General features: G+C 39.7%; 1 long non-coding RNA gene across 2 annotated transcripts in view; it reads left to right on the forward strand.

Annotated features, from left to right (window-relative positions):
• Nucleotides 1-18,999, forward strand: part of LOC129211014 (uncharacterized) — a 235,432-nt gene that overhangs the window by 21,242 nt on the left and 195,191 nt on the right. The window contains exons 2-3 of one of the 2 annotated variants that reach the window (XR_008578706.1): nt 16,386-16,509; nt 16,943-17,075. This is a non-coding gene — a long non-coding RNA (uncharacterized LOC129211014). The remainder of the gene's footprint in view (nt 1-16,385; nt 16,510-16,942; nt 17,076-18,999) is intronic. The other variant, XR_008578707.1, reaches the window with a different exon arrangement.

Consider the following 18,999-nt stretch of genomic DNA (forward strand, 5'->3'; position numbering starts at 1 on the left):
GACACAATTTAGCAAAAAGGTCAAGAAAAAAGTAAGTGATGACTGAGAGAGCGAAGCTTGGGCAGTGTAAGGTGGCATGCTGAGCCAGCATCGGCGCAAAGAGGGTTTGGAAGGGAGCTTTTCAGAAGGACCTTGCTAAGAGAGGGCAGTACACGCTTGCTTTTTCTTTATAATTTTTCTCCCTATTAATTTAAGATCCGGGGACCAGAGGATGTGCAAAAATCAGTGGGAATGTGACTTGGCCATACAAATATGTTTTCTGACTGCGTGATGTATTGCATATAGAAATTAACTGTGGGCACAATGATTTAAAATACTGTTCTTTTTGATCCTCCTGTTGTACGCTAATCTGAGGTTATATGGAAGAAATTACTGTTTATAACCTAGTTTCTGCACTCTCCTGCAGGCTGGGGATGAGCCTAGCCCCTTAAGTTGCTGCTAACACTTCCGCAGCATGGGCTTAAAATGAAAATGAAGCAGTTGCTTGGAAACCCTCCTCCTCTTTGTGCTACTTATTTTACTTTCTCAAGATGCCTTATTCCAGACTATTAATTGTAAGTGGCAAAAATATTTCAGGCAGAGCTGCTGGTGTCTCTTACAGTGAAGATTGTGTAACATTGCCTCTTACAGGCCCCTGTTTTGATTGGCGTACGCTTTGCCAGACTTCAACCATTTTGAATAAAATTTGGAGGAAATTTTCTGTGCCGGGTGTCTCCCTAAACTATTTAGGAAAATTTCAGCCGAAATTATTCCTGAGAATAGAGCTAGAGAACAATACAATGGCAAAGCAATGTGGTAACCTTTGAAAAGGTAAAATATTTTGATGCTTTGAAGCAAAGACCTGAAATTCAGTGAAGGAGGAAATGCCTGGCTTTTTACCCAGGGTTATATGTTTTACCATTTCTAATCTATGCCAGTTTGGCTACATTATAGGGATTTCCATAGCTTACAATTTGCATGTGTCCCATGGGGACAGCTTTGGTATATTTAGCAGCTAAAACCAGAAGCAATTTCAGCCACACTGGCTGCTCTGGACCTAACCGAAGTCAGCCCTCCGGGGGTTCTGCCTTACTGAAGGGATATGCAGAAGGTGGATAAATTGTGTGCCAAGCCGTCCTGATCACATATCTTTGGTAATGGGGATGTTAGTGCAAAAGGCTATGTGTAAAATTTTAAGTGTATTGATCCGTAAAACGCCCGAGGGTTACCCCTATGATTTGTAGGAAACCGTCCTACAGGCAATATGCTGGGACTGGATAATACTGAGAAAGCAGCTTTCCTAACACTAGATCAATGATTTATTTTATTTGGGAAGTCTCTTCTGAGGAGTGGAGTGGGGGCAAGATAATTCTGAAGAGGGTTTAGCAGCATGAGATCTCTTGTGCAACTGAGCAAATAGCTGGGCAGACTGGTTACACAGTTTCAAAGTACACTAATCACGCAAATATTTTTTTGAGTAAAATAGTAAAATGCTATTTGTTTCAGTGGCATGCAGAATAAGCTACATACTTTAAAATTTTTATATGGAAATGGTGGGAAGCCCTGGATTGTAGGAGTGAGACAGGAATTATTTGCTTCTATATTTTTGGATGTTACTACAAACCATTTTTGTGGAAGCACAGGAGAACCATTCTGTGTTCAGCAGGCTCTCATGTCTTTCTGGGACTTGCATCTCCTAAATTAGGGCGGGGTGATTGGGACGTGTGGGCTAATGGGGCCACGAGGCATCATTTGGATAGAACTGAGCGTGGTGTAGGGAAGAGATGTGAGACATGGTTTTTTGACTGTGAAACCTGGTTTAAAACAGATGTATTGCTTTATAGTCAACAAAGGACTACCATCTATCTGAGCTACCTGGACCTTCTTTTTCCACCTGAAAATTTTGTTTGGAATTTGAGGACTTTGACTTTTGAATGTTTTAAATATCGGGAAATCCTGTAGAGGCAGTACCTTGCATAGACAGCGTGGCCAGGCAGCCTGACGTGGCTCTGACACCCATCTCGCTCTGCTCAGAGCATCTGGATGTGTTACTCCCCGGCACGTCCTGGTTAGAAATGCTACCAGCCTGAACTCACACGGATACTACATCTCAAATTTCTGTATCCCTGAAAGCTGGCAGAAACTACCTATCAGCAGTGCTAAAATATGGCTGAAAGCTGTGTGCATCTATCGGGAGCTGTGTGCTAGCATTCCCTCAATCAGCAGGGGTGTGATGAGTTTTTCATTAATATTAGCTCTCTGGAAGGAGCAGATGGTGCCAAGATCTTGCACCTCGGAGCCAGAATTACAGTTTGGAGCCAGCTGCATCATTTTCATTAGCTCTAGAGTTTCACAGACCCCTTCTAGCCTTCATTTACCTTTGTAAGTGGGATGAGAGTGCCAGCTTAATGAACTGATGTGTTAAACATGAATAACATGTTGAATGATTATTCTGAGCATCGGTGCTGACTGATGAGGGAGTGCCACATTTCCAGCCTCTCTCTTGCTGATGGCATATGTTGCTTTCACCGATAAAATCTGTAGACTCTAGAAAACTGGCTCTCAAGTCGCCTGGAGAAGGCCATAAGGCAGCAGCAGCAGGACTGTCCAAGGGCTGGATGGCAGGAAAGCCTCTGGCAGCTCTACGTAACTGCCACCCGCGTGGTGAGGCTCTCGAGAGGAGGTAGCAGAGAGGCAACCTGGGAAGAACGGATTAGATCAATATTTTGTACTTGTATTTTTGTGTATCGGATTGGTGAATGTTGCATCAACAGACATGTTTCATAATACCGAGACGACGGAACAGAAGCATTTTTAATGCTATAAAGTACAATGATAAAATGATGATAATGACACTGTGGTAAGATGTAATCTTTACAGATAGTGCAGACATGGAGAGGAGAAATCGGAGGATCTTGGTGCAAATTACTCTAAGGCGTCTAAAATAGAAATAGCAACGTCAGGTTGCAGTGGTGTGGTAGGTTTCCATAGGCTGATCCAATTACTATATTCTGTTTAAGCTCACTAGGAATGTGCTCAGACACATGACTGAAGATACAGCGTGTGTAGCTTGTACCAACATCAAGTGGAATTTTGAACATTTGGCTTAAGTAATGCAATGTGTCATTTGCTTCCCAATGCACTCTAATCTGCTTTAAAACACAGATGGGTCGTCTCAGTACCATACAGTTACAAACTTTAAATGTCCTGTTCATGGCAAAATAATTTAACTCGAAGAGAAAGGATATCTCCATCTCAGTGTTTACACTCATTTGTCTAGCTGTTCTGACGCTGGCATACAATGTCTCTTTTCTAGGATCTGATCTGCATACAGAAGTCAATGGGAACATTGCTCTCAGCTTGGCAGGGGCTAGAACCAGTACTGATGGAGATTATCGCTCTTGCTACACTGTAAATTTGGACAAGCTAGCTAAACAGTGCAGTCTTTTAAGTGGATGGTTGTGAAAGGTTTTTAAATCTTGTCTTTTGTCCCTTAACAGCTTTTCCCTGTTTTTTTTTTCTTGTTGATCCAGTTGCTTTGATACAAATGCAGTGAAACCATCCAGGAATACAAAAAAAGTATCACAAAATAACTTTCAGAACACTTAAAAAGGAGTCTCTAAGCCTTCAGCTAGGTATAAAGGGGTCTCATGGTAGCATTTCTTTTTTTAAAAAAGAACTTGTTGATTATTACTGTGCCTGGATTTAATGGAGTGCAATTTATTCCTTAACAACTGGCAATTAAACACAAAAGGTGAAATACATCCCACTGAAGCGAAGGGCAAAACTCCCACTGTCTTTGGTGGGACCAGGAATTAACCCAAAATGTACGTGGAGAAATACTTTGAACATGATGTTCCAAGCTATGCTTTGTGGTACTAAAGAGCTTTTATTAAGCTCACAGCTCTAGCTATTCACATGATGCATTTGAGCAGTCTTTGCTGCACTGCTGTTTTTCTGACTACCCAAGGGCACGTATAACTAATTATAAAAGGGGACTTGGTGCATCTGTGTGTGTGTTCGTTTTGGGCAATAGATACAAACAGGGCTTCCATGTACTAGCCTGGCCTGTAAGGTAGAGGAAATGTATCTGGGGTAAGAGGGGGAAGTCTCCTCCCAGCCTTTATTTCTTTTTCCTGGCCCAAAGGCAGGCTTAGAGTCAGCTCCACCAGGTTTCTGCTCCAGCCTTGGTCACTGGGATGAACTGGTGCTGTGATTTCTTTAGCCAGGTCGGTTAACGAGTCCATGTTTCTTGCCTGACTGGTACCTACTCCCCCCATACAGAGTTACACACCTCGCAGTAAGACTGTTACTATGATATCCACTTAAAATATAAAATACGCTGTGTAGCGACATTGCTTCTTGTCTGCCTGCTTACTAAGGCTTCATTAAGAAAAGAACTATTGACCTCGTTAATAAATGAAAAAAAGTTGGGCTGGGAACATACAAAATGTAATTTGTGGGGTGAGAAGGAGGAGGAGAGTACCTGAGGCAGGGATTAATAATTATTTTTGCCCAAACTGCTCTCAAAGCAGAGAGATTGTTGTTTAACTCCGACACCTTTGCCTGCTGTGGGGGCTGCCAGGGGCTTATCCGCTCCCCGAGCCCCAGCCCATTTTCTGCTTGCAGCTCTGCATCGAGGGCTCGGGAGGAGGGAGCTGAACATGCTCAATTCACCACAACAATGTATTGTATCCTTCTGCTCAAGATAGCCTCAGATACGAGGAGAGTGTGATGCATATAAAACATGCCTGTGCAGATCCCCTTCTGAGGGGCATTACGTATGCCCTTCACGTGGAGGCTATTCACGTGTTCAGGCAGCGATCATTGTCCATTGCGCTTTCGTTCCAACAGACGAAACTCCCACAAAAACAGCTTCTGCTGGATCTCGCCAAATAAGCCAGATAGATAGTTTTGTGGTTGCTGGTGTGGTGGTGAAAGCAACGTTTACTAGAGTGCTTTGCACAAACAAAGGAGGCCCCAAAATGGGACAAGCTTCAGCTTTCTGTTGATGCTTCCTCCAAGGGTATCTTCTCCTCCTCCTCGTGTTTGAATGTCAGTAACTTGGAAGTCCTTTGGTAATACAATTTTCTTCACTCGCTTTGACAGAGTGAAATGAAACTTCATGGTGGTATAAATGAATGTGCGGGTCTGGTCCTGGACATTAAATGCCCCATGTTGTGCTTGCATGGAGGGAAGTGATGTTGGTCCTGCTGAGGTCATGGGACAGAATGAGAGATTCCCGTCTCCCCTGGTACAAGTTGCACGCCTTGGTGATTCTTAAAGCAGTACAGGTTTAATACTCGTTCACACTACAGCTGCCTGTGGGCTCCTGTGGTATGAGAAATTGGGGTTTGTGGCTTTTGGTCTTTTTTTCCATGTAATTGGACATGAAGATTGACTTGAAGAGATTTTTCTGGCAGAAGTAGGGGGATCACTGAACAAGCACTGGAGGTTTTCTTGTTTAAAGATAATTTGCTTCATGAAACCCACATAAAGGAGTCACCATTTAAAGAGGAATATTAACAAAGGATGTTTTTGTTCCCAAATCATACCCTATATAGTGAATACTGTGGCTGTTAAAGAGATTTCCTGTGTACAAAGGGTAGGATACAGTAACAGTTTTTCAATTAGTATAATATTAAAAATATACAGTATGGTTTTACAGAGCTGAAAAATGGTGTTTTTGTGATATAGTCAAGGGAGTAAAACAGTGAAAAAATACATTTTCATCTAGCAAGACTTGACATATGCATCCACTTCAGGTTTTGTTAATAATGTTCTTAATTTGCAGTGTGTCATAGGAGGGCAGCATTAGTTATTGTAATGCTGTATTTATGATGCTATCAGTAGCAGAGCTGCAGTATAGTTTTCACCACAGAGCAGAACTCAGATTACTGGGGATTTAACGTGGAAGTTCAATAACAATAATTTAATATGTACTATGTACAGTTAGAATGATAGTTTTTCTCTCTCTCAGCAGGAAATAAATGTGTTGGATCATTAAGCCTTTCTACCCTGTTCCCCATTCAGAAAATAAATATACATATAGGTCTGTATCGTTCCATGGTTTCATTCTGTGTACTTATATTGGCTTTAGTAGTGTGACACTGATTTACACCAGGAAAGCATCCAGCCCAACTGTCAAAGATACTATCTTTATACAGCCATAAAAGTCATGGAAGAAATATCAGGATATTGAAGGTATTGACTGTATTTTAATATGATTTGGCAAAAAAGGAACTGGGGGATTGAGGGAGAAGTGTGGTTACTTTTTGGTCTTTGACTTCTAACTTCTGGTTCAGAGCAAGCTGACAAAGACCAAACAAACATTGATTTCTAAAACTTTTTCCAAGTGAATTTATTGCTTATGATACGTGCTGAATTAACAGCACCAGAGACCGAGGCCTTTTAATTTGGGTGGATTTCAGGATTCCCACACAAAGCCTGATTGTTTCCATTTTGGGGAAGGGACTCTCTCTATTTGTCCCTCGTACAGTTCCAGGCATGCTGTTGATGCTCAATAAATAATCATAAATAACAATAAAGTCAGAGTAATGTGATGTACGCAGATGTCCTGGATGGGGCTTGGAAGAGCAGACCCACCTCGTGCCGGGTGCTGCTGCACCTCTCCTGGCTGTGGCTCCTATACGCTCTGCCTGTGGACTGCAGGAGCAGCTGCTGGGCTCTGCCTGGCTCTGTAGGGACTGTATAGGGTGCTCCAGCCTGCTCTCTTTCTTCTTTCCTCTGACAGATTTAGGAATCCCTAACTTAAAGAAAGGGCTTGCTTTCTTTCTGCTGCTAAAATCAATTTTGAATTGTCCCTTCTAGGGCAAGGCTGCTCATTCTGCACCTGAAGCTGAATGTTTTTCCAGCCAAAACAGCCAGGATTATTGTATCCCATGGGTGTGAGGAGCAGATTGGCTTTCAGAACGGAGGGAAGGGTGTTGTAGCACAAGCGCTGGCCCTTCGGCAGCACTGCCACCATGGGTAGTTGTCCATGTATTTGATATGAATTAAGAAAGAAGGAATTGGAAGGTTATGTGGAAAATTTCTCAAGCTTAGTATCACGTAACAAATTGAAGCTGTTAGGAGTTCGGAAGTTTCCATTCTAGCTTCCCCTCAGACTTAAGCATCAACCCTGGGCTTGCTTGGTTGGTGAGTGGGGGTAAGAACATCAGGCAATACTCTGCTCCTGTGAGGTGTCAGCCCAAATGTTGATTCCTGGTGTCACCACAGGAGCAAAGGCTGGTAGCACCTTGCAGGAGACACACGTCTTGCGGGATTGGTCTGCAAAGTCTGTCTCCTTTCCCCATCCAGTAAATCCACTGGATGTAGCCAGTGAGCGGAGCAAGTGCCCTGTATAGGGGATACATGTTGGCATTTTGCCTGAGTTGTTTGACTTTGCTACTAAGAATGATCTTGAACAGGTCACTTATACTTGGAGACAAGAATTTGACAAAATGACCACTATAGGATGAGAATGACGTATGCTAAAATCAGGATGTGGGAGAAATGTGGAAGAGCTGAGCCAGGTTTTTGCCCTTTGAAGACAGGGGAATGTCTGTGTAATAAGCTACCCTTTATACCAGACTAAAATAAATCATTCTTTCTTATTGTTGTCAAATTGGCATGAAGTATCACTGTGAATACATCTAGATGTTTCCAGTTGCCTTTAACTGAGCTAGATATTGACTATTTGAGTTCTTTATAAACCCAAGACGAAATTATAATTTTCCAGAAGGCTCACAATGCAGTACAAACAATTCAGCTAAAGTATTTTATTAATATCTCTGAAACACTGTAAAGACTCTTTCCTTGTCTGTAGCTAGAAAATGCCACAGTCCCTGCCTCTGCCTCCACAGGAACAATCCATTGCTGGCTCACAGGCACTTCCTATGGGAAGGCAGAGAAGGAAGGCAGGAATTCCTTACAGCATTTCGGTGTCCAGCGTCTGCTGGTTATGGAGACAGTGATTTCTGGTAGTTGTTGGTATCTGGCTATTTGTCAATGGCTAGAAAAGCAGACATTAAACTTTCAAGTCCATTAGCAGGACTTGGGCTCATGTGCTGAATTGATTGATGCTGCTGTATTATCAGAGTTGGTGTCCTTCAGATAAAAAATGGAGGGGTTTTTCTTTGACTCACTTCAATTACAGCTCCACCTGCGAAGGAGCGCCTTGTTTCTCTTTCATTAATAAGAAATTTTGGAAATTTTTTTCTCATGTTCCCCCAACCTCCCACCCATTGCCCTGCCAATTCAGCATATTTTGATTAACAGGAAGAGATTGTATCTGTCTCTAATGTTAACCCAGTCTGTCTCTTTGCCCTTGTGGGAATTAAAAAATCCAGTGGTGTTACAAAAGGAACCGTGAAGACTCCTAATGTCATCCTGCTCGGCATTCCCCTTCTTAGTAAAACAAGCTTTAATATTCAGGACATTGAATAAGCTGTAGTGAGTGCCAATTTCTTGCTTGTATACTTGTTGCATTGCCAAAGTCTCTTTGGCTCTCCAACAGGGATGCACAATAGTAGAAATGAGTAAAGCGAAATACCAGATCCAGCTCTGATCAAACTCTGGAGGAGTTTTTATTTAGATTTGAACTTTCTCACACCCATTTCTATGCAATAGTTGCTTGTGCTTGGTGGCTTGCCACAGCATAAATATCATATACTGGAATGTGTTTAGCTTTAGAGGATTACCTGGGAAAAAAGCCTTTCCAGTTGTAACGCTTTAAAAGGTCTGTTTCAACTCCGACTTCCCTCACCCCTCCCTTCTTGCCTTTTAACATCTGCATGTGAATATAATAAAGTGCAGACTGAAGCTGGTCACTTACGGAGAAGGAAGAGCACTGGTGTTGTAATTGAGATGTTACTGCTTGCCTCTATGGCACATATTAGCTGAATAAAACATGCAGTCAATAAAGTGAAACAAAACAATAAAACTAAGCCCTTTGGTGCTCCGTTATAGGGTGTTATGCAACATAGAAACCTGCAGTCATAAAACTGAGAATGAGGGAAACCTTACACTTTCAAGAACAAAGGCATCCAAGCATTAAGTTGGAAACGGCACTAAACTTCCATTCTCTTTGCACCTGGAAGCAGTTAGTTTTAAAAGCCATACCGGTTTATACTGTTCTCTCCCAATTTAAATAGGGCCTTCATGTGTTCTTGTTAGATGCTTATACAGAAACATGGTTTTAATTAAGGCATGCATTGATCCAAGTCCAAAAGATACATTTATTTCAGAAGATAAATTCATTAGCCATAGGCATAAAAAGCTGGTGTTCTTACTGAGACAATTCCAGCCTTGGGAACGATGTTCTGTATCCTTTCTAAGTGTATAGTATGCCATACAGCTCTGTTTTGTATGACATCAATCAAACATACTGTATCCTTAAGCTGTTTGGCATAGTTAATTTTGAGAAATAAAGACAAGTTGAAGGAAGAAAATTAAGATGTATAAGCATGGGAGGACAGATGTTTTCAGCTGTCAGATTTCACTAGCATTTATCAGTAATTTATGTGTGATACTTAGTTATGGAAAATAAATCCTAATGAATAATTGATTGAAATATATGAGTTTCAGTAAATTGCCCAGACACAGGAGCAAGTTTCGTGAATGTCTTTGTAGGTATTTATAGATGAAAGATACTTTTTGAATACTTCTTGGGGTGTAAATGAATAGACCTCTCGGGGCCATGGTGTATTTCTTATCAGATGGGTATAACTCACTCCCTGTGCTTAGAAGTTGAAAAATGTGTAACACTTTTCACAGTTCTTAGTTTGCTAAAATCTGTTCCCCCCAAATATCCTCCCATGTGTATTCCTGAAACTTCTGGGGGCACATGGAAAGCATAGAATATAAAAAATGTTGCACAAATAAAAATGACTGTTTATGACCATCTCTTTACCGTGGTAAATGATTAAAATGGTTATATAGTTTTTATATAACCATATAAAGGGAAGAGTTGCAAAACCATAATGTGAAAATTTAGAAAGAGTCAGGTATTTGGAAAAATTAAGTCTTCTGGCTTGCTTTCTCCCTCTTCTACTTTTAGATAAAATTTGGTATAATGTGCCAGTTTCTGAAAATGCATTAATGCACATACTTATAGATGCTAAGAATGGCGCACCATTTTCTGATAAACTCTTTACTAAAAGTCTGGCCTTTTTCCATGAGCTTAGGCTTGAAATGATTTCAGGCAAACATATTCTTGACTATCTTCATTCACAAGAAAGGCCCCATCTGACTCCTGACCACTTTCATGCTTGATGTTTATTTTATGGACCTCGTTTAAAGTCAGGGCACATGACAGATGTGCCTTGACATCAATGAACTTTGAACATGGCACTGCAGGTTCAAACGCTTGCAGGCCTGGGTCATTATCGTGCCATCTGCTTTCCACAGGGCTACGGGACAGACCTTATTGTACCGTTTAAAGGCACTTGGACTGCGTGATCAGGAGTACTCCTCAGTGACATACAGCTCTTCTTCGATTATACTGTACTAAGCTAAAGCAGGAGTGCTTTTCCACTTTATTGCTGCTAGTATCGTGTGATTAGAACATATTATTTGCACCTTTTGTTAATGTGGAGTTAAATAGTCAACATTGCTTGCGCTTTCTTGCTCTATATAAAACTATTGGAAACTGTGCGTCTCTTAAACCTGTAAAGTTTGAACAGTTCAGCACCAAGGGTTTAGTCATGAAACACTGAAGAGATAAATGAACCTTAGCACCTATCTTTTCACTGGTATCTGTGAACGTAACCATCACAAGGCCAGATAAATGCTTGAACTCAAAACATTGGCATGGATGCTGAAAATATTGACAGCCTGCTTACCTGTTCAAAGTGAATAAACTTATTGTGAATTGGTTTGTTGCAATGGTAGGATTGCTACAGAAACTTCCGAACATACTCTACGCCTATCTCTTCTGTTTTCTGCTCCGCTTTAGGAAAAGCTCAGCGTGAAATAAACTGCCAGTTTGCAAAAGCTACTAGAGATAGCTATGCATTGAAGAAGGCTCTGCTGTACTGTGTGTCTTTGAATATAGATTACTTAAACCCCCATAAAACTATGAGTTAAGGCAACTAGGTTACTGTATTCACCTTCAGAATGGAATTTTATTAGAAAATCCATTTACTTCAGCTCCTCAAAATCTAATCCTGTTTTGTTTTGAAAAGCAGAATACATATGTTTTCCTCATGTAATATAGGATTGTACTTGTTACATTAAACTTCTTTTCTTCATATGTAAATTCCAGTTTAGGATTTTTGAGAGGTGGCAAGTCTAAGGAGGATGCAGTGGTTGTGGAAGTGAGTTAGCAGGCATCAAATAATGCTTTTTTTCCACCTCAGCACTTGTGTGCCTTCAGTTTTATTAATTCAAAGAATTGTTACAAAGTTTTGAAGTAATCAGAGAAACCAAAAAATTCTGATGGCATTTTTTTACTATTACAAAGGCCTCAAAAAATATTAAAGACTTCCCACCACCACCACCCCCAGCCAAAATTAAGAGAAAATTCATGCTTGCATCATCGCTATGGCGAGATGTAGTGGAGAAGGAGGAAGAGGTGACAGTGATTTTTCTCAGAAGCTTTTTGATCTAGTAACGTCAATTAAGCACACAGCCTTCAAACCAGTGACAGTCATTTTTCACGTCACTTTTCTTGCTGGCTCATTCGATGATTTTTTTTTTTTTGGTGGTGTTTTGAAGGACACTGAAGGAAAATTAAGATGCCACTTAGGAGATATTTTCCATGTTGTGCCATTGTTTATGTCATAAGGCCTTTTTGTTCTGTATCAGTATGGCATCTACTGTAAAAGGACCTTGGCCTATGATCAGAGCTCCTACCTGTTGCTCTGATTTCCAGAGAAGAAAACTGGATAGAGAGTTTGGGTCCTCCTGGACACATTTAGATCAGAAAAAGTCTCTCAGGGCACTGTCAGCTTTGATTTGAAGAATTGTGGGTTGCTTTTTCTATTTTGGGCAAAATGCTGACCAAAACTACTGCAAATACATGGAGTTTGCAGCCTCCTAAATGACTGTAATACAACTCAGCTCTCCGGGTCTGGCTTTCTGCCTCCAGCGTTGCTTTCGAAGCACTAGACAGAGAGGCTCTGTTAGAGGTGAACCTTCACGAGTTCTTCTAACACTCAGAAATTTGCTCCTTTCCTAGTCAACAATCCTTAGAGCTTTCTCATGTTCAAGTGACTCTTTGTGCTCTTTCTCTTTCTGGAAATTAGTCTCTCAATTAATATAGATACAAACAAACATACTACATACAATGGCCATTCACGTTAAACATTGGACACGCAGCTAGCCAGTGAGCATATAAATGAAGGTTATAGAAGATGAACTAGTATATAAGATACTATGTAAAATGTAAAAATCAGAGAATTTGGATGGTTTCCAAAGATTTCTTTTTAAGAATTCAACAACACACAACTTACTGAATATTAGAGAAGGATTTTATAGACTAAATTATAGTTGTTCGTGAACTTAGTGCCAGCATACAGATTTACTATGTTGAACTACAGCATTTCTTCCTTGGAGAAAAACACAGCCTCGCTCAACATCCACCAGTAAAATAAGCATTTTTAAAGGACTGAAGTTACAGTATAATTTATAGTTATCATTTTAAGGACTGAATTTTCAGACCATTTCCCTCTGTTTTCTCACTGGTGAGGAATGTTAAAGGACTGTAATATCAGCATGTCTCCTATTACAAAGTTAAACTCCAGAAACATTTAACAAGGTGAAAGTTCTAAAATTAGCCCATTTTCTCCAGCCCACACATCACACACCTGTGGGAGAACGTGGCCGTGTACAGTGTACTCTACACTTTCTTTCCTCATTACAAATCAAAACACTCTAACCTAGCATACAAAACCAAGCATTGCCTATTTTCATTAAGTCAAGAGACCTATTAATTCCAGATGTAAACCATTCCATTTATCCTTCTCGAAGCTGGAAAGGGTATTTTCCTGTATCCGCATCTGGCTTTTAGCACGTGATCTCTTTCCGCCACGTTCCCTGGCCTGCCTATTGCACAGTGCACCCCTGAAGGTTTGTTGCTTCAGTTGTGCAGCTGGTGCACAGTAACGGCATGTCTACGTGTGAGCAGTTCAGCAAGTTCAAAGTTTTTAACTTTCTCTAACATGCTTTCTAGATATTTGATCAATATGTGCTCACTTTCCATACTTGAAGCGTACCACCTGACCAGTGATTGCTAAGCTTGAGGCTACAAACCCCTAATTATCAATGACTACTTACTTTTACGTGACAGTTATAACAAGCCTAAGAAAAAGAAAGGCGGTGGTTGTTCCTGCTGCTGTTATTATTATTTTATTATTTTATGATACAGTGTATTTGTTACAGCTAGAAAAAATTTAGATGCTCACAAATGGAGAAGGGTGGAGAACCACTGACTCAGATAATTTGTTTTCAAAGTAAGGATCAGCCTAATCCGGAACCATTTTTGGATGTTTGTGGATCTAGCTTATTTCTTAGAAACTATGTGTTTTACTGATGGCTTTGCAGTTTGTTAGCTGATCAGTTGGTGGGAGCTTCTTTGTGAATGAAGATAATTTCCCAGGAATCACTGAAGTTGAAACAGTTTGCGGTACAGGTAGTAAGTCTGTAGTAGTAGTAACTAACAAAAATGACCACACCACTTCATGTACTGATAGGTTTCTTTAAGCAGTGATGTGATGGAAGGAGCAGATCCTTTAGTCAGTTAAATATGTGTGGATTTGAATAATCTGACTGACTGCCAGGTGACAGCAAATATATCTGTGGTAAAGGGTCCATAGAAGCTAATTTTAGGTGTAGTCCTCGCACAAGGTTAGAATGCCAATCTTACCGTAAAATGGGCACTGGATGTGACTTGGCAGCGCTCAGAAAAACTTACTAGCTCCGTTGCTACTTGACTAAGCAACAGCGCATGATATATTGCTGCTGCTATGGAAAGTTTATACTTGTGTTGATCTGCACAACAATAAAAATTGATTTTGATCCTAACATTAAAAAAGGGGAACAAAATTGGGAATATATGGATAAACTCATCAACAGCTGGTCTTGGGCATATATTTTACAGGAGGAGTTTTCAGGGACAGCGATTGCTTCTTTGATGTGTGTTGGCGTTGTGACTAAAGGGTAGCAATCTGTGCCTGGGGCTTGTAAGTGCCATGGTAAGACAAACGACTGCTAAATTGCCCTCGCTGCTGCTAGCTTTGTGATATATCTGAGTACGTAAGTGTTTGTAAAAATTATTTACACCATATCTTCGCTTTCTTTGTGTATGAGGATAGCACTTAACCACGACAGAGGAGTAGGCCTGTGAACAACCGAGGGGAATAAAATTGTCACTGTATTGCTGGCAGACTTTGAAATGAAAGTGCCATGTAATTTCTGCCCCCCCCCCCCCCGTTTTTCTTTAACTAAGAATAATAAAAAAAGAACGTTTAAGGCATAAGTCAAGTTGGAAATGATAATTTTTTTTTGTTGGAAACATGATGGAAAATATAAAATTAGAGACAGATGAGTCACATGATTGAAAGGTATAGATCCAGCGTATGAAGTTCACTGCTTGAACTGCTGCCTTTGCAGCTGAGAAATCCTTTATTTAATTAATTTATTTTTTAAGTGATTCATTTGGCACACTGAAGTAAAAGGAATAGAGGAAAATATACTTTTTTTTTTTTTTCAAGTCTACTGTATATAGTTTGGAGATAGCAATCTACAAATATTTCCAGTAAAATTTTTTGTTGTTTTGCTTTGGGTCTCATAAAAAGTGAGGATTTTATTGCATTTTCCAGCAATCGGTTCTCCAGTGGACCTTAAATGCAAAGACTACAGAAAAAGCCTCTCCTGAAAAGTTACTTGTTGCCACTGAACACTGACTGTTAGTAAATTAAAATAAACATTCTTTGTATAATTTATGATTTGATTGCTTTCAAAGCTGGAGTGTAGTGCTTGCAAAAGGACTTAGTTTTTTTATTTTTTTTTTCAGCTTGTGTGGCTTGCAGTGAGAAAAGGCATCATGTTAATCATATGTAAAAGGAAATGCAGGTTTCTTATGAGAGATAACAGGGGTAACATTTTCCACTGTGTTACCGTAATACCGTATATTGAGAAAATCCTAGCTGTCGTTTATTAGGAGCCGTTCTTGCTACAGGCTGGCTGGTGCTGAACATTCCCACCCAGTGGTGGCCATAAACAGTGGGATCAAAAATAACCCAATAAGATGAGGAGGAGATCGATGATGATGAAGATGTCTTGGGAGCGAATTCCATCTGCACGGTGCTCTTAAAGAGCTGTTGACTACATACAGTGTATTAGCATGTTAAAATGCCTAGGAGAGAAGTCTTAAAGCAGGAGGCTGGCTTGCTGATAGCTACACGAGCTATATAAAGGTTGTGAGGGTCCAAGCGCTGTGCCCCTGCACAGCTGGTGTTGGATGCCATTGCTCAGAAATCTTCATGCCACTTTTGAGCAACGAGCGAGTCTCTATTTTGAATATGAATGAGTGAAGTCAACTGGCCCTTAATTTATACACATTGCCAGAGACTGTCCCAGGGTTTGGAATTAAATACTCCAGCACAAATCTCTTTAAACCTCTCCTAAATAAGAAATTATGCTAAAGCTCTTTAGTAAGGAGGTTCTTTCCCCTGTTGAAATAAAAATCAATTATGTTTGCTCTGCTGCGAACAATGTCGCTCCGTAGCCTTGCTTTCTAATTGGGTAATGCCTTAATGACCTGCTGGGAGGCTATGATGCACTGCTTTGGACCCTCTCGGCAGGCTTTTAGACTACCAGTCAGATGTCAATGAAGCTTGACTCAATAGGGGTTCTTTTTCTAAAATTCCATTATTCATCAGGGTTTATGCACTAAAATGATCACAAAATAAAACCTTCACATCAAGCAGAGTTAAATAGAATTATGGATGCTTTACTTCATTGTTAGAGTCTGAGATTGTCACTGGATTAAAATTAGGTTCTTTTTTATTTGTTAAATTTGATGAAAACATTTTCTCAGTTTTGGGGTTTTCTGTTAAGAAGCATTGAAAGAAGCAACTTGAAAGTTGGGGTTTTTTGTGGGTTGTTTTGTTGTTGGTTTTTTATAGAAGGAGGTTTATATGTATTTTAAATGTGTTTTTTCTATTACTGTTTATTTTAAACCATGAAAGAAATGTTTAAAAAAGTCTTATTCACAGTCAGTGAGTGATAAGTATGAGACCATTTATTTCATGTAATAGCTTTGTTGAATCATTCTGTGGTTTTCTATCAGAATCGGGATAAATAGGATAAAAATCCTGTATTTGCTTTATATTTTCTTCCTAATGTCTAACAGAGACCAGTAAAGTGGAATTTTAAAATCTCTTACTATCTGTTTTACAAAGCTAGTGCCTGAAGAGGGGAGCTTCTGGAAGACTTCTCTTCCAGAGCAACAAGGACCATCATTTCCTTTGCATGGAGAATATGCTTTCCATAATGAGAGCCTGAGGATATGTAACTATAAGAAAGGTAAATTTAAGCTGGAGAAGCATCTTTCCTATTTAATACATACGTATACACACAGAGATACATGTATTCGATTTGAAAAGTAAAAGGAAATGACAAACGCATGTTTTTATAACAGCCTCAAGAAAAGTTTTATAGCCATTTAAACACAAGTAATTCTGTTATGCAGTAACAAATTAGGAGTTACCAGGGCAACTGCATGTAATAATTTATTCATACCACCTCTGGAACACATACCACCTTCTTAACGTGACTGACTGATATGTTGTAGTGAAATACATGTATTTCCAAATTAGTAAGGAAGTCAGTCATGTAATTACAATAAAATGGCACCTGTCCCTCAAGTTTATAAAGGTTAATGAAATGTAAAAAATACAATTACAAATAAGTGAAATGTATAAATAAGTAAAAAGTTTATTTGGCTTTACTTTTTCAGGTCCGTATGTTCTGGAAAATTCTCTAATTTTTAAGTTTAACCTTCTGGTTTTAAAATAAGGTTGGAATTAGTATCTCTTAGGATCGGCATCAGTGAGATTAATTTTTCATCAGAATCCTCCCTTTTCAGAACGGTAAGAGATTTTCTGCAGATGCTTCACCTTCATCTCACACACTGAACATTGCATTTTCAGCAATCCAGTTCTTTCCGTCAGAACTTTCATGTCCTTGTCTCCTGATTAATACCATCACCTTTTCTTTCAACAAATTTTAATGCTATGCTTTGTAGAATTGTCTAGTATATAGGTACGCTTTATCGTTTGCAAGCTATCATTAGTAATATATGGGATCTTCCCATCTTACTAATTATCTTTCACAGAGGAAAATATAAATTGATGTTTCCTTTCACACATGAAGGAGATTGACACAATTGTTTTCCTAAAACCTTGGAAAGCTGCATTAAAACTGGGATCCCAATCATTCAGACTATGCATCTTAGTGCAGTATTTAGATAATTTTTTTGCATTTATGAAGGTTTCATCAACATCTGTATCTCTTCAATCGCGAACAAGGTCGTGAAAGGTAGTCCTAACTAGACTTTCCTTATATCTGCTAGCAACTTCTTTAAAAACCCATTTTCTCCTCTGTTGTTCATGATTTAAGCAGTCTGCCCAAATACACTATGTGTTAAATTGTCTCCAGGAATGAACACCCACCACAGTTACGACTGATTACACAGGTTTCTCAAAACGACATTACCCAGCCTCCAGATCCGGTCTGCCTCTGTGCGCAATTAGAATGATAAGCTTTGAAATCTCAGAAGTTTGCAGTTTCTTAATATGAAAAGTCTGTAATCCTTGAATAATATATTGCACCTTGTCAAGAACAAAGCATATTTAGAATAATTGGAGACTTCATAGTTTAGTATTGATCAATTACTTAAGGTGAGAGCATGAGCTGGAGATCTGGAATGCTACAGGCTCACCAAATGCTGTTTTTAGGAATTCAGAGAGGCTGGTTATGGATTCAGTCCTCATGTTTGATCTGTAAATGCTAAAAAGCTGTTCTGTTTTATAACACCGTGCCCCCACCCCTATCGTGCAAGAACCATTCTCTGGACGTCTAATTCTAATCTGTAAAGTAAATAAACTTGAACTTGGAATACTCTCAAGAGCACTTGCTCATGTTTTCATAAACACTTAGGAAAGGACCCAAGTTTCTGGTAGCTTATATTAAAGCCTTAGCTGAAATACTCATTCCGGCTGTCCCAAAGTGGAGTTTCTTCCAGTATGCACTTGGAGAATTATGGGACTCTGGAAGGTGACATGACACTCCACAGGAAATTGTAAAGTCTTCTGGCCCTGACATACGGGACTGCAAAACTCATTAGATTTACTTTATTCATAATCCTTCTGGAGGTATCTTTTCTACTTCCCTCATCTTCCCCTCCATAGCCCCCCCACATACTTCTGTGGATCTGTTTGGTTGTTGGGCTTAAATAGTTGCATTTTAATGTTTTATAAGGCATGGCAGGAGAAAAGCGTGGTCTGTATTTGAAACAGCACAAACTAACTATAAAAATCAATATACAAATGATATGATTGCCCAGCGTTAAGCTATGGTTTTAATGGTTATGGAAAATTAGTGGGCCAACGGGCCTACCACTACCAACTTCACCTCACAGTGCAGACCTATCTGCTCCCTAGGGAATGAAAGGCTACGTTTAACTTTGATATATATGGAATTTTATGGAAGGCCACTATCTTGCTAACGGGTGAATTAATGGCATGTTTGACAAACCTGGGCTTCAGACTCAGGGCTGGGTGAAATCCTGAGGTAGGGAGATTTTTGCTTCCTTCAGTGCTTCTGTGTGTTGTCTTCTTAAATGCCCCCAAATGTCTTTTTTAATGCTTGAGGATTTATCTTCTGAAACAGTAAGGTTCTGGGGGAGCTTACCCCAGTGTATAAGATTTGTCCAAGCTTGTTCACAACTGAGATTCTTAAAATAGTACGTAAGTGTTATCTAGGCCTTGTGCTGTTCCCTTTGCAAGGACTTGG

This window comes from Grus americana, chromosome 10, assembly GCF_028858705.1.
Source record: "Grus americana isolate bGruAme1 chromosome 10, bGruAme1.mat, whole genome shotgun sequence".
NCBI lineage: Eukaryota > Metazoa > Chordata > Aves > Gruiformes > Gruidae > Grus > Grus americana.